Source organism: Triturus cristatus, chromosome 1_2, assembly GCF_964204655.1.
Source record: "Triturus cristatus chromosome 1_2, aTriCri1.1, whole genome shotgun sequence".
Taxonomy (NCBI): domain Eukaryota; kingdom Metazoa; phylum Chordata; class Amphibia; order Caudata; family Salamandridae; genus Triturus; species Triturus cristatus.
This window is the reverse complement of record NC_140580.1, coordinates 830,423,267-830,438,346: the sequence shown is the minus strand read 5'-3', so window position 1 is coordinate 830,438,346 and position 15,080 is coordinate 830,423,267. Positions and strand designations below refer to the sequence as shown.

The 15,080-nt window shown below is 43.1% G+C and overlaps 1 long non-coding RNA gene across 1 annotated transcript; it reads left to right on the top strand.

Annotated features, from left to right (window-relative positions):
• Positions 1-8,651: 8,651 nt before the first annotated feature.
• LOC146868091 (uncharacterized) lies at positions 8,652-11,056 on the top strand. Its single transcript, XR_014966180.1, has 6 exons — positions 8,652-8,760; positions 8,916-9,008; positions 9,093-9,174; positions 9,420-9,488; positions 9,570-9,662; positions 10,059-11,056. It is a non-coding gene; the product is annotated as an uncharacterized LOC146868091 (long non-coding RNA).
• The last annotated feature ends 4,024 nt before the right edge of the window (positions 11,057-15,080 follow it).

Here is a 15,080-nt window from a genome sequence, read left to right as displayed (position 1 = left end):
TACTGTGCTACTTGCAAACAATTCTCTTTCTTTTTCCATCTGCTACATGAGTGCTGTTCTGACTGTATGCTTTATGTGCAAAACAAACAAAAATGGTTAATAAAAACGATTTAAACTAAGACTAGAATAAAGTAAGTTCTACTGAACTTAGAGTTGGGTAAGTCAAGGGTCTAGCACACCCTTTCTCCAACTCAGGAGAGTTTAGTAGTTCCCACTAGGTTAGGTAGGTGCCACACCACATAACACTAGTATGTATTCTAGGCCAGAAGCCAGTGGGCCTCTGCCAGCTAAGTATGACCATATCCCATTCCAAGAATTGAGGACTATGGGTACAGCTAGGAAACTTAAGACAGGGAAAAACCCAAACACTCAACGCCTCATAGAGGCTGTGCTTTGAGATGACCTCAGAAAGACCCTAGGGTCTGATGAGGCAGGCAAGTTGGGTGGGACAGCAGAAGAGGAAAGGCCAGGAGGTGAAACCCCCTATTACCTGGACTCTGATGCTGGCCAGGAGGATCAAGATGATTCTAACCTGGACAATCCAATTCTTCCTGAATGTGAGGGAGAAGGCCTCACTGGCCCTCTCTTCACCCCACCTGGAAGGGTTAACAGATTACCAAGAAGATCAAGATCTCCTTCTCAGGAATTTAATCATTCTGGTACCTCTGTAGTGACCTCTATTTCTCATAGGACTTCTTCTAATAAAAGGGAGTCCTCTTATGAGAAGAAGTGCCAACTGCTTGAGTTTGAGAGAGCTAAGCTCAGAATCAAGAGAGAGCAATTGGCCTTAGATAGGGAATCCCTGGAGCTTCAGAGAGCTTCTAAAACATTGGGGCTAGAGCCCCATGGTGGCAGCAACAGTGTCCCTAGAGGTAGAGAATATACTCATGACCATAGGCACCTGAACAAGATTGTCCCTCCCTACCAGAGTGGGGATGACATCCAAAAATGGATAACTGCACTTGAGAGAGCCTGTAAAGTACAGAGGGTCCCTCAAGAGCAGTGGGCAGCAATCTCGTGGCTCTTCTTTGCAAACAAAGGTAGGGACAAGCTCCTCACTGTTAGAGAAGAGAATGCTGATAATTATACAGTCTTGAAGAGTGCTCTGATTGATGGGTTTGGCTTAACCACTGAGAAATACAGGTTAAAGTTCAGAGATACCCAAAAGGCACAGACTCAAGACTGGGTTGACTTTGTAGATTGTGCTATTAAGGTTCTGGAAAGTTGGATACATGGCAGCAAGGTGCATGACTTTTTAGGATTGTACAATTTTATTATGAGGGAGCAGATCCTTAATAATTGTCAAAAACAGCTTTTACACCAGTACCTGGCGGACTCTGATCTGACCTCTTCCCAAGAATTGGGAAAGAAGGCAGACAAATGGGTCAGAACCAGAGTAAAGCCAAGCCAAGCCAAGCAATACTACCACTCCCCCTTGTACTACAAGTAGTTGGTAGTAGTGCACCCAAAATGTTAGGTGGGTTCTCATGGGGAACTGAGGTGGACCATAATTTAGAAAGGTCCCCCTCACAGGCCTCCTTAGTCTGTGATGGTGGCATGGGATTTGCCACTTTTACTGTCAGCCCCAGTTCCTTGGGCAAGTACAGACAGAAGCCACTAATCAATGGTCGGAAGGCGTTGGCATTCAGGGACACAGGGGCTAGTGTCACCATGGTGACAGGGAAGCTAGTCCTCCCTCAACAGCTTTTACCTGAGTTTAAGTACCAGGTGACCAACATTGATGGTATCAGGACAGATCATCCCATAGCCATAGTCAATCTCAGCTGGTGAGGGGTCACTGGCCCAAAGAGAGTGGCAGAGTCCCCAAACTTGCCTGTAGATTGCCTGTTGGGTAATGATCTGGAAATTTCAGCCTGGGCTGAAGTTAAATACCAGGCCCATTTAAGGATGTTAGGCCTCCCTGAGAGACTTGGTGGGGCTCTTAGGGCCAAAGCCCAACCCCAGGGAAATTTTGGAGTGATGGAGCCTGAAAGAATGGCCCACTCTACTCCACAAGAGAGCACAAGGGTTGAAGAAAAATCTGCTTCCCCCCAGAATATAGGTATGGGTCAGCCTTCTCAGAGAACTGATCCGACCCCTAGTGAAGGAACTGCCCCAGAGGTGGTCAGGCCTGTCCTGGCAACACCCCTGATGGCACAGGACCCTTCCAAGTTGGTACCCAGTCGGGGGCAGGTAACCTGCCCCTCTCTACCCTACCTTAGCCAGCATAGGGCTGCAGAGGCCAGGGAGGTCAGTGGACCCCCAAGGGCCCACTGTCCAGAGAAACCCCCCATCAACAGATTAGAGGCACCCAGTCTAGTAGCCCTAGCCAGGTGAGAATTCCTCCACACACTGAGGGATCCCTTTTATCATTGAATAGGGACCACCCCCAGATGGGCTCTGTTGTGCAACCTGGGACCAAGTGGTTCCAAAACTACCATGTCGCTCCAGTGTTCCAACCAAAGGGACCCAACCCCCAGCTGTAGGCTGCCAGAGGTTGACCCTTAGGGCCAGATACAACTCAGTCATGCAAAGAAAGGCCTCCATGGAGACCAGTGATCTGAGGAAGCTGAGGACAACTTTATTAGGGCCTCACTTCTCTACTCAGACACCCCACTAGCCTTTTAATTTGCCAAAACACCCTACCGGTAGAAATCCCAACTTTTGGAGACCATATCACTTACCATTAGGGGTAGGGACAGCCTAGTGGACCATAAGGCAGGGGGTATCTATGCTAGTGCAGGATCTTCCTTATATGGCCACTTAGTCAATAAAGGCACAACTGGCCAAGGTTGCCCTATTCCCCTTTTGTTTGGGGGGGGGGGGGTTGTGTATGAAGGTGGAATCTGACTGCATGGTTACCCCCACTTTTTGCCTGGTGTTTTGCTGGTTTTCGACTTAGTTTGACTGGGATCCTGCTAATCAGGACCCCAGTCTATCTGCTTTCTCCCTAAATTGGTTGTTCATGTACTTTAGGTACACTCCAGATTGGATTCTGGGGTACCCCTATGGCAGGCCTTATCAATCCTGAAGGCAGGGTGCTGGGTTTTATGTGAGAGGGTGCCCATGCATGAGCAGAGCCCCTCTGCAGCCTTCAGAACCTCTATTCCGGGGTTGTTTGAGATGCAGCCATATACTCTTAAGTGCATTATAACCTTGCGGTATATGCTAACTTTAAAATGACTGCATGGAATCATGCCTTCACAACTGGTGTGGGAGGTATGATTCCACCCTACTAGAGGGAGAGATATGACAGCACCGGTACACCCGGTACCAGCTTTGCAAACCCTGGCATCACAAAATGGATGCTGCCAGCCACAGACACGAGTCTGCCATCCTGCTGCTGGACGAAACTCCGGCAGGGGACGGCTGGACAATAGGTTTCCTGTCACAGGGAGGTGTGACCACCTCCCAGACAGGCTTTAGTGTATTGGGGCTGGGTGGGTGCACTCTGAGAGTGCTTTTATGTCTGCACTGGGGGCACATTTGGTGTCCCTGTGTGTAGTCCAGCTCAAACCAGTTGCAGGGGCTACCAGCCCCTGCTCTGGCCTGAAACTGGACAAAGGATATGGGTGTAGCCACCCCTCTGTCCTGACCCTCCCATAGGTGGGTCCCCAGAGTTTGTCCCACCCCTTCCCTGGGTATAAAGTAGGAACCCCTGGCTACAGGACTTTAGATTTACCTGGACGAAACTCTGTTACAGAAACCAAGTACTTCAACTATCTACACTACGCTGGATGACTGAAGAATCTCCCTTGGAGTAAATGAGTTACTCCCCTGCAAGGCAGGCACCTAAAACGCATCTGACTGGTTTGCATCTATGCAGCTCCTGATGGACTCTGAAGCTTTTGCAACACAGGAGGTGGGTTCCTAAGCTTCCCCAAAGCCAACCAGTGCTCTCAGCAAACCTGAGATCCACAGCCCTCGTGGGGACTGTGCAACCCGAACCCCTGGACACCGTGCACATTTGCAGCAGCATATGCTTTATGGCAATCCCTGATACTGTGCTTCAGGCTATTTGTAGTCCAGACCCCGAGCAGTGATTCCACCGAAGATTACTGTCCTACACTCCACGAGTGTTCCGTGGGCTGGTATTGAGTGATTTCTCTCGAGGTCCCTTCGCGATCCCTGGTCCGTCGACCTGTGTGTTCCTGAGGAGGGAACTGTAACTTTAAGTGGGCTTACCTGGTTGCTCCAGACGTGCCCTGACTCTCCATCACTTGCTGGTCCACACCGAAGCATCTTTTCTCTGACTGCGTGGGTTGCAGTTGCCAAGGCTTGTTGGTCTCCAATCCGGACACTGACCCGCCCCCAGCACTCACCATCCTTTGTGGGACAGATCGCTTGTGGACTTTGGTCATTGTCAACATCTCCTGGTCCCCGTAGGTGCAAAGTCAAGCTTCACCTCATCGCACCTGCAACACCTGACATCAAACATCAGTGGGCATTCGTCTATCGTGCCCCTGGTCACTGGCAAGTGACCCAGACTCTGTCCCCTCTGCTTTCAGGTTCTTCTCATCTTTGATCCAGGCTTGGATCACGCCGGGCACTTCTCATCTTCCCGGCAGCAGCACTTTGCAGAATCACGCCTTTCAAAACAGCGATGATTCTCGACACCATTTGACACCTATGCACCTGGCTTCCCTGGGTTAGGTAACACGAGTACTCCGGTGCACACATGGGTGCTGGCCTTAAAACCTTCTAAGTTTGAAAGGGATTGCTCAAAGTCCTCTCCTAAGTGTCCTTAATCTTTAAAATTCCAACCGTGACTTTCCCATAGGATTGTACGGAGCTCGCGGCTGTGTTCTCACAATGCACGTGTCCCCCGTGGGTCCTCTTTGCCACTACCTTGGGTGGTTCCTTGGGATCCCAGCAATTCTACGTACTCTAGGCACTGTGTCTAGTCAAGTCGTGTTTTTTTTAACCATTTTTGTAATATATGGTTTGGTCTCCCCCTGGGGCCCACTGTGTATTGTGCTATTTACTGTCATTTAATACTGTAATATTGTGTGCCTTGCACTGTAATCTCATAAAGAGGTTAGTAGAGAGTGTTTAGTAATAAATACATATATTTTATATATATACCTTGTGTGGGTCTACTTTCAGTAGGTCATTCGGGAGGTTATAATCTGGTAAACCAAGCTTGGGTGGTTCCTTGGGATCCCAGCAATTCTACGTACTCTAGGCACTGTGTCTAGTCAAGTCGTGTTTTTTTTAACCATTTTTGTAATATATGGTTTGGTCTCCCCCTGGGGCCCACTGTGTATTGTGCTATTTACTGTCATTTAATACTGTAATATTGTGTGCCTTGCACTGTAATCTCATAAAGAGGTTAGTAGAGAGTGTTTAGTAATAAATACATATATTTTATATATACCTTGTGTGGGTCTACTTTCAGTAGGTCATTCGGGAGGTTATAATCTGGTAAACCAAGCTGCTTTACATTTCTTCGAGACTTAGCCTCAAGGCTGCTCTCCATAGCTACCACTAGGATAGCTTTCAATAAAGGTTGTCTTTACCCTAATCATCAATAAGGGTTGTTTGGATTGGTACAAGGTGCCCACTTTAACTAGTGGACAGTATATACCAGGCCAACTTCTCACACACCCTTCCTCATCCAAGCTAGCTTGAATCCAGTGGCAAAGTGAGCAAGGGACCCACATCTGTGAATACCCTGCCAACTTAGGGCAAGCACAAGGAGATGAAGGACGGAGTGCTGAAACCTTTCAAAAACTCACCCCCAGTCACAGATCTGGGTTGACTCTATCATTGTTCTTTAGCTCATTTTGCCACCCCAGTTCAGACACAGCTATATGCAAATCAGTCTTGACCCTGTGCCTCATGGGAACAGTCCAGCCCAAACTGCCAAGCCATTTCTTCCCTGGACCGGAAGCAAGCATCCTGGGACTGGTTTCGGGGTAACACCCTTCATCAGCCAGGCTAGCTTGAATCCAGTGGCAAAGTGAGCAAGGGACCTACGTCTGGGCATACCCTGCCAACTTAGGGCGAACAAAGCAAACACAAGTAGATGATTGACGGAGTGCTGAAACTTTTCAAGCACTCACCCCCAGTCACAGATCTGGGTTGGATCCATCATCGTTCTTTAGCTCACTTCGCCACCCCAGTTCAGACACAGCTATATGCAAATCAGTCTTGACCCTGTGCCTCATGGGAACAGTCCAGCCCAAACTGCCAAGCCATTTCTTCCCTAGACCCGGAAACAAGCATCCTGGGACTGGTTTCGGGATAACACCCTTCATCAGCCAGGCTAGCTTGAATCCAGTGGCAAAGTGAGCAAGGGGCCCACATCTGAGCATACCCTGCCAACTTATGGCGAGCAAAGCAAATACAAGGAGATGATGGTTTCGAAACTCTACTAGACAACAGTCCACTTCAAACCACGCAACAAGACTCCACTCAATTACAATTCACTGTATTCCACACCACAGTATCATGCGACACACCACTGCACTCAGTGTCACTCCACTCTACTGTACCACACACCGCTTCCCTTTATGCCTCTTTATTTCACTCTATGACACTCCACTAATTGCCACTGCACTCAATCGTAAGAGATACTATTCCAGTGTACGAAATGTCACTCCACTGTACAACAGCTTAATCTATAGCACTCCACTCTGCACTAGTCTGCGATATTCAACTTCACTCTGTGATGCTGCACTGTACGACAGTGTACTCCACTGCATGCCACTCTACAATTCTGCACTCCACTGTTTACCACTTTACGACTCTAAACTACACTACACCATAGTCTACAAAACTCCACTCCACTCTACAACACTTTACTCTACAACACTCTCCTTCACTGTGTTGTATGCCATTCCACTCTATGCCCCTGTACCACTCTGCAATCCACTTTTTACCACTCTACGCCACTTTACTACACTACTCCATAATCTGCGAAGCTCTACTCTACAACAGTCCACTGTACGACACTTGACTGTATAACACACCTTTTTACAACACTCTCCTCCACTGCACTATATGCTACTCCACTCTACGACACTCCACTCTATGCCACTCCAGTCTACAAGACTCTACTCACTGTATGCCACTTAATGACACTCCACTGGACAACACTCAACTCAGTGACACTCCATTCGAGTAAACTGCACTATACAGCACTTCACTCTACAACACTCCACTCCAATTTATGCCACGCCACTCTACAACAGTGTACTACACTTTAAAGCAATCAAATATCACTGTAGTACTGATTTATAAACTTACCATGTAGTATTGAGCCACCATAAGGCACATGTATAATTTACCTTGTACTTACCTTATATCTTTATATTAATTACAATGTTGTATTTCTACTACCTGAAAACAATATAGTTAATATTAGCACAAGCTCTTAATTGTTGGAGATAGGTGGTTAGTCCAAAAATAACTTTTTTTTGTTTTTGTTTTTTTAAACAGTTCAACATGACCCCCCCCCCCCAAAAAAAATAAAATTAAAAAAAAATAAAAAGGTGTACAGGAAACAGGAGAACAACAATGGGGGGGGGGGGGGGGGAAGACATGGATGTTGGGGAGGATACTGGTGAGCCATGACAAGCTCACTGTGTATGTTCAGTTATTGCACTCCTGCATAAATTACAGTATGGCACAGCCGACAGTATGTTTAAGTGCTGATATACTGGTCCGCAATGTGCCAATCCTGTCTCAATAAGTGGACTGGCACTGTATTACTACAGGGACTGGTGGTGAAACAGATGGAGTATGTGGTGGTGGAGGTCCTGCCGATGCTGCAGAGGTTGAAGGTGTCGCCGTGTTGTTGCTGCGGTCTCTTGCAACTCCTCCTGCGTTCTTTTGGCCCACACTAACCTGCTCAAGTGGATCGCCTCCAGGTGCTTGCGCATTCCTGTCATCCCAAAGGAGTACTGCTGTCAGTTGCAAGGAGAAATTACCTTCTTACAGAGTTCGCTGGTGACCAGTTATGTATTAACTTTTTTCCCTGGCTGGGAAGGAGAAAACTAGCAGTCAACAGACTGTAAGTTTTTCCCTGCGATCGACCTCCTGTTCATCCTCTGCTTTTCCAGTTATTCCTCCTCCTTAACCATAACGGGATCTAGTTGTTCAGCCATTAGAATAGTCAAAAAACGAACGTTGGCTTCAAATACAAGTTTTTCCCTCAGGAAAATAATACACCTTTGAAGATCTGAATGGAAATGAGGAAAAGGGGTGGAAACATCCTGTTTCCTATAACAGACAGAGTTCTAAGCCAATTAAATGCGTAACGGACCGGAGAGGGAACATTGTAATGCAGAAACGGATTGGCTGAAGCAAGATGTTTGAAATTTGTATCGAAGGAATGGGCAAAGCGGCATGAACACGATAGAATAGAAACATTTGATTGGTAACAAGTATACTGAAGAGGCGGGTGGGTCTAAATATGTAGAGGACCAGAGAGGAAACAGGCAATTGCATAAGCGGATTGGCTGAAACAAGGTGTTGGAAACTTTTATCGAAGGAATGGGCCAGGCGGAACTAACACAATAGAATAGAGACTTTTGATTGGTCCATTCTGGTAGCGGACCACAAAGGAGACTAGATACAGACTAATAATGATGAGCTCAGGGTAGATTGAATCTGATTGGTGGAGTAACTAATTGGAATTGCAACCGGATAGGTGGGTCTCTTGTTCAAATATTGGCAAGCTAGTGAAGGTGAGGAATGGGGGTATTTATCGGATCGGGAGGGAGCAGCAGCATTGCCGCGCAGACCTTGTGAACGGTGAGAGGATACAGTCTTTATTTATTTATTTAAAGAAGTGATGTTAGATTTGGTTTATAGAATATGACGATACTACTAGCGTATTTGACTAATTAACAGGAACGTTTATAGTATCATTTGTTTTGTATTTTAAGAGAGTGCTTTTTACATTGCAGCAAAATTGGTCAGTAATTTTTATCAAGATAGAAGGAATACGTGGAGTACGACATTCGTGGAATATTTTCTGGATTTAAATAAAAAACATAACGGTATGTGGGTTTATATATATATATTTTAAATTAGACTATAATTACCTAGCGCGCATTTGAATAATACATTATTCTACTAAACAGGATTAAGGACAGCGATAACAGAATTGTGTCATAATAGCAGTGGACCATGGACCCATGACACCAAGTCGGTCATAAAATTCAGGTACTTAGCGATTAATAAACAGTAAATTAACATGGGTAGTAGGATTTATGTGCAAAACATAGTATGATTCAAAATAGAAGTAAGAAGGGGATGATTATTGAGAGCAAACCTTGTGTAGAAGACAGGATGCTCTTAGGGGTGGGGTTACTTAAGACCGTATCCTATGAAACGTATACTTACAGAGAACAATGTATAGATTGAAGTATTATCTGGATACACTCCGAATAATACTTTTTACTTTGCAGTCATAATATGAATGATTCCCACCAGCTAAAAAGTTGCAATAGAATCTTGATATTAAAAGAAAAATACTGGTACGTGGTTTTGCTTATTTAATTAATATTAGACAAGAAGTATAGAGTTGTCGTCTAAAAAGAAATTGTTTCATTAATTAGGATTGAGGACGATAATATAAGAAGCTGGACCAATATATAAAAAGAGGTCATGAACGATGGATCTATAATATCAAGACAGTAAAAAAAATCAAGGTAATAAAATAGTGACTATTCAGATTATTGAGACATTGGTGACCAAGGGAAATCCTTAGAGATATCTGTAATAAGATTTTGTTAATTTATTTTATTAGAATTGTATTACAGAATAAATATCAGATTTTTGTTCTTTGTAACAGAGGGTATTGGTGTAGATACAATACCATGGTGTGGTCAACTATGAGAAGGTTTCGCATAATAAATGAAGATATTTAATGTTGTTAAAAAACATTGTTGACATATGATTTCCATCCAGTGAAGTTGTAAATGCGATTTAGAATGGAGATAGGCAGACCGAGTTAAGTTTAATTTGGTGGACAATATTTTACAAAGAATTCATACAATTGAAATGGATAGTACATTGATGAGTGCATTTATTTTGTATTTTTACAGCCCTGAGGAAGTCATTTTTAAGGACGAAACGCGTCGGCTGTGGCTGTTAAGAATTGATGACTGTAAAGAATTGATGGATTGATCTGAAAATTTATGAAGACCATGGAAATGATGAATACATTTACATAATACATCGATGGAACTGATGATTCAATGAACTTTTAGGAATAAAGTTTCCAACATCGGAAGGAATTTGGAGATTATTGGCCTGTGGATTGAATTATTCGGAATAATTTTGAATAATTGATTTATGAATGTGATATATGACATATACGCTCCTTTTACTGTATATATCTTTAATGTAGTGTGGTCTTATAGCGGTGGACCACTAAGAGTTGAGCGTAGGGATTGGTTTGACAGGGTCAGAAATATTGAACTGGTGCACACAGAGCTTCAAAACCTTTACCGCTGTGGATAAATGATTAGACTTAAATGCTGTTTAACAAAATGCTAATGTGCCGCAGTACTTTTGCGATACTATCCAGTAGGTACCACGGTACATACAAAACGGAAAAAAATATATTACATTACACAAAATGAATAAACAAATAATATAAACTAACTATTGCAACAGCCTTTGTGTGGCTTTTAAAGTAAACGTATTATCCAACAAAAAAGTAAAGCATTATTTCATTGATTAATACCACCAAGAGGGCTATAAACACAGCCCGATGCTGCTAAGTACCATCCAACAACCATAGAGATTATGGGAACTGTTAGAAAGTAACATCAAATAGCCTAATAAGACAGCCCAATAATACCAAGTACCAGCAACAACCATAGACAGTATGCTGGGAAGTGGAAAGCAATGCAGCTTTATTTCTTCTTCAAAGAAATAATAGAGAAATTGACACTTATACCGCATAAGATCCATGTATATATGTTTGTACATAAAATATATATCAATCTGTATAGCTGTTTTGAAAAACAATGATTGATTTACTTTCTGTTATGTTACAAAAGCATTTTTCATAAATTAAAATAAGATAGAAATTAAATTTAGAAAAGTGTTATTTTTGTTTCTATGCAAACCCAACTTAAACAACACAAACCTTGGAAATTCTAAAGTTATAGTCATAACTTACAGTTATAACTTGTGCTCCGAAAAGTCCTGTAACTCGCCCACCTCCATGCAGTGTTATCAATTCGATTGCCAGATTAGCATAGATTTATACACTTTCAGAATACATCGCTTTTACTACCTTAAATCATAGCATTTAAAGCAACACTCATAACATTTCCAATTACATCTCTTATGAGAACACTGTGCATAGCAGCAGGGCGAGTTATATATAGTTTGGCTAGCGAGTTGACAACACTATACGGAGGTGTGCGAGTAATAGAAGGAAATGTTTGTCTTACTGAACTAAAAGATTTAGAGGTTGTTTTGTGACAGAGGACAAATGCTTTTTTCCCTTATACATGTAAAGTACCTTATCCTCTAACTCATGACCAAAGACCCAATCCTCCTCTAAAGGCATTCTTAAGACAGTCATTCTTTGGGGAGCATCTGTGTTCCAGTACTTCAAGAAAATATTGCAACAGGCTGCAATCAGAGCTCCCCCCACCAAAGCTTTTGACTGCACTAAATCAAATGAAATGTATAACAGGAGCTTCAGAACATTAAGTACCTTCATACACCGCCATGAACAAAGTCTTGAACCCCAAAATAAGGTATGTTGTATGGCATGAGCACCATGTATACAGGTACACATTGCAATGGAAATGCAAGGGAATTTTCTTATATGTAAGTTATTTCAAATATTCTCCTTAGCCATAGACAATCTGCCCACCAACCTTGCTACCACTAAGTTAAAATGCAGAGAATCTGGAATGGTGTTTAGCATCTACTGCCATGCGTCCCAGTATCAGGCGCATGGTGCAGGTAGCATGGCCGGAGACAGGCCAAGACGAAGGACGCGCTCTAGCTCTCCGCCTTCTGCGTTGGACACTACTCCTCCAGGAAGTAGATCAAGGCACACTATGAGTTCCTGCTGCAGGATAAAAAACACACTTGGGAGCTCGTGCTTGCCTGCAATTATAAGAATACTCTATGCATGCTATCAATTTGTTTATGTATTTGCCCTAATTACAAATTATATTTACTTACCTGATGTGTTCAGTTTTCTGAATCCTGTATATTGGGCCCATGTAATGCAGGCATCTCCTGTATCGGTAAGTGGCTATTGGCAGCTACTTCCTTCCGGAATCCTCTAGTATTCCGCAGCTGTCTCCTGCATTTCAAAAGGGAAAACATTTACCAACATCAACCCATTCCTCTAACCTTGGGTAAGGCGCATGAATCAATTTTCAACAAGTAGTTAGTTACTCTCTATTTCAGGGTCCGTGTTGGAATTACTTCTTGGTTCTTAACTATGGATTTGTATCACTTGCATACAGGACTCTAAACAGAACAAAAAGAAGAGACTTTACATCGGTAAAAAGACTGTTGATTATGGACTAATATCAAGAGACTTCTCTTGCATGTAGAACTTTTATTTCTAACTCTTTCGTATCTCCTGTTGGATAATTCAAAGGACCAATGTTTGTCTGATCAGTTTTGGGATAGTCTTTTACTCTATAGGAATGAAGTAAATCCTTTTTGAGTGCAGACTCTAACAAGGTACCTTAATTATTTTTAGAAGGGACAGGTTTACAGAAAATAATAATATATTATAAATGTATGTATAAACAAGTCTGTACTTCATTTTTGTAATTTAGGGTCATCGCCCTTGAGTGTTCTGGATATTTCACATTTTGAGTGTTCTGGGTTGTCAGCGGGTAAAGAGGAATGTTTTGGGTAAAAAATTATGGCAATGTGGGAACCATTTTACAACTGATAACAGACAGACCATTGATGCTTAGGAGGTTGTGTCCCCATTGAGGCCTTGCGGACATTCTGTGTTGACCCAGAGTCTACGTATGTGTCTTTCATTTTCTCCAATTCCCCTTTCCCCTCGGGGCTGTTGGCTTCTGGATACTTATCTCCCTTTTACAAGATTTTAAGCTACCACTAATTTTTGGTTGTGTATAACCGTGACAGGGTAGTATCAGAATCCTCCAATAGATTTTGGGCCTGATTAAGAGTTTGGCGGATAGGGTTACTCCGTCACAAGCGTGACGGATATCCCGTCACAGGTGTGACGGATATTCCGTCCCCAAATTACAATTCCATTATTTCCTATGGAACTTGTAATTTGGCGAACGGATATCCATCATGTTTGTAACTAAGAATACCCTCCACCAAACTCGTAATCAGACCCAAAGTCTGGACATAAACCTTGGTAAAGTTGTCTTGTCCAGGCCTTTTCATTCTTTTTACCCACATCAAGGACTTGATGGTAAATCAGTACCCCTGGATTAGAAGGTCTCTGAAATGTACTCCGAAACATTCCCTCAGAAGAACCATTCTTCTCTGCATCTGGAAACTCCATGTTTCCTGTGATGTGAGACAACAACTCTGACAAAAGCTCTTTAGAAATACATTTTCTCTTTGATCAGAATTCGGTGAGGACTCATCGCTATCTCCATAACTTGAGATGCCTGAGTACAGTTCATCACCTTCTACTTGGGAGGTTCAGAATTTTCAGCTTAAGTCTCAGAACAATCTTCATATTATTTTTCTCATCATCCTTCTTACTCCTTCTTTGCTTTTTAGAAGACAAGGATTCAGTGGCGGAAACAGAAGAATGTGAAGGTGCGGGTGAACTATGCCTTTGTTTGGAAGAATATTTGTCCATTATTGAAGAATCCAGAAATTAGCAAACGTGCCGCCCATTGTAAGAGATTTACTGTCACTAGATTAAAATAAATGCCCAGAAAAATCTCCACTAACAACAAACAGGCACCCATACCGCCCTGGTGTTGCTGCATTTAAATTGTTGTACCCACTCCACGTTCAGCTGCAAATGAAAGGTCTTGCATGTGTGGAACAGCCTCTTCCTATCACACGTGCAGTAACCAAAGGAAGAATGGCATACGATCAGGACAAGATTGAAGCATTGGCCGTGATGTATCTCAGTCCATTCCCATTGGAGGAATCTACAAGCCATACAAGGAAAAATATGCTTTCGGGTACCAGAATGACCGGTAAGATAAAGACAAAGGCCAAAGATTATGTCGCCTAAATCTCCTCATCTGGCGCCCCCTCATAGTAATTCGGATTCCCTGCAAGGGACGGATTTTGAGATTCAAACTCATACTCCTGCATTCCAGTTTGGTATCCTGACCACTTGGTGTTAGATTTCTCCTTCACGGGTGTTCTGCTTGTATTTAGAATGCTGTGCCTGAAGTTCCCTATGTAGAATGACGCAAAAGTGGCGCCAGGGGCTTATAAATCTGCCCGTTCGTTTTTGTGAGTTTTGATTTTCTCCTTTATTAAAGTAAGGAACTATCGTAGCCGCCTTCAAAATACCCCTTAAAATAGTAGGGGAATTGTGGAATGCGTGACATTTTCAGTAACGTTGCAGTCGTCTAGTAAATCTACGTTTTGACATTGGAAACATCATCCCAACTATGGGTTATGCCTTTATGAAATTTATCAATTAAAAGTTCAAACTTCTTTGTTCTCTGTGAATAACATTGAGGCTGTTGTAAAAGGGACGTCAGGGTTTTAAGTGGGTTGAAAAAACAGGGTGGGGGTCTCTCAAAGGGGCGTGGCCAATGTAATTAGGGCGTGGCTTAAACACACATAAACTAAAAATCTGTGCTTAGCATGTTGTGCCACCCGACTTGTATTTTGCTGTTTCTGTTATTGCATCCAGATATACGATACAAGTAACTTCATACCTACAACAAGTCAGGACTATTGGCTTTGTCAATGGTTGTTAGTTGCATAAGATAAATAAGCTGCAACTATGGCTTGTATATCATATTGAAATAGCTTCTACTTAAAGCCCTGATGACACCATGGCAATGTTGCTGCTCCTGAGTTTCAAAAAGAGAGGGAATATCCAGAGAGAAAATGACTCTCTTTAAAGGATTTCCCTTCCTCTACAACGCTCACCTGGCATGACGTCATGT